The sequence below is a fragment of the Galeopterus variegatus genome, unplaced genomic scaffold, assembly GCF_000696425.1.
Source record: "Galeopterus variegatus unplaced genomic scaffold, G_variegatus-3.0.2 Scaffold416, whole genome shotgun sequence".
Taxonomy (NCBI): domain Eukaryota; kingdom Metazoa; phylum Chordata; class Mammalia; order Dermoptera; family Cynocephalidae; genus Galeopterus; species Galeopterus variegatus.
Window position 1 is genome coordinate 317150 of NW_007726527.1, and position 1851 is coordinate 319000.

Below are 1851 nucleotides of genomic sequence, written 5' to 3' on the forward strand. Positions count from 1 at the left end.
AGGAGGCAGCTGATACGCAGCGTGGAGCTCGATTAGGCGGCTGGCCAGCCATCCCTCACTCCTGAGCTGTCTGAAATTTCAGTCTGCCATCCCCTCCCCCACCATGAATATTTAAATAATGTTAATGACTCTTTGAAAACGGACCGTCTAGAAATCCTAAGAGAGGACACACACACAAACACTCCAGACAGAAAACAGCATTTTCAAAAAGGAAGCCGTTGTCTTATTTTGCTTTGGGACGAGTTCTCCGCAGAGGAAAATCACATAAAGTCAGATTTCTTGAATTCAACTTTCCACGAGGCACGATTTTCCCAGTGATTCCCCAGCTTTGCAAGTCAGAGCTCCTTGCACTCCATAGCACGGCCGGTTGCTTGCTCAACCCCTGGACAAGGCCCTGGGGTCCTCTTCTGAGAGTCAGTTTTGCATGTCAAACAGCAGGGAAAGACAACTGCCAGGGCCTGATTCTACTTTCCTAATGCACAAAGGTCCCTGATTTCCAATACAAAGAAGTGATACCCATCGGAATTACCCAGAGAGCCCCTCCACACTAATGATACAATAAGTAGCACCCTTCAGAAAACAGGCTTATTACCTGCTTACAACTTTATTCATACCTTTACCCAGGGAAGAGGAGAAAGTCTACAATGGAGACACCAACTGCTCTTGGGGTTCCTGAATGTCAAAAGGGGGAATCCTTTTTCTTGGCACTTGGAAATTGTTTCACCATCCACTTTGCATGTTCGTCTCTTACTGAATTTCAATAGAATTTATTGACCATTGGCCAGAGATTCCAGAGCTTCAGCCTTGAATCAACTTGAATCAACTTGAATCAAGTTTCTTTTCTTTCTTTTTCTTTCAACTTCTCATGTCACTGCTTTAAGGAGTTAAATATTTGGGTGCCCTATATCCTGATCTATTTTTAGCATCTTAATATCATGTGGAAAAACTCACACTGAAATGAGCATGCTTGGGTATCACAGTTATTTTATTCATAAGGACCACAAATTCTCCAAGGAAGGATTCTAAAATACAGCAGAGGTGAGATTTTATAAACAGTATCAAGGCAGGTGCTTCATCACCTCTCCTCATATATCCCTAAATTAGAGTAAGTGTAAAATTTACAAATAAAATGTGTTTCATTATTAGAAAGAGTAAACCAAGTCATACCAACTTTGTTCTGAATTGCTTCTTTCCTAACACAATGTCAGTATTCTGTTAATACTAATTTTAAAGTCATGGAATATCATTCTACAGAAAACTATTGGGAATATTAATTTAGAAAAATGCATGCTCAATAGATATTAATTTATAAGAACATTTCCTTTTCTTTCATCTTCTAAGGTATTAAAGAGGTAGCCATGATTCAATTAAACATTTTTAATATAAAACGCTTGGTACATACCAGATGCTCAGAAATATTTGTTTAATTTGTTCAATGAAATCAATGCAAGAGTAAGAAGGGTTGTATGCGAAAGTAAAAACTGTTTTTAATTAACATTTTCTCATTGATTTTCCCGTAGGCCAGTGGTTTTCAATCGATGGTGATTTTACCCTCTATTTTATTTTATTTATTTTATTTTAGACATTTTGGCAATGCCTGGAGACATTTTGATTGCCCTAATTGAGTAGGGGGGATGCTACTGGCATCTGCAGGATAGCCCCCCCAACAACAAAGAATTATCAAGGGGCTGGCTGATTCACTCAGTTGGTTAGAGCACTGAGTTATTATGCCAAGGTAATGGTGAACGATCCCAAACCGACCAGCCACCAAGACAACAACGACAACAAAGAATTATCAAGCCCCAAATATCAATAGTACTGAGGTTGAGATACCTTGCCCCAGAGTAAGAC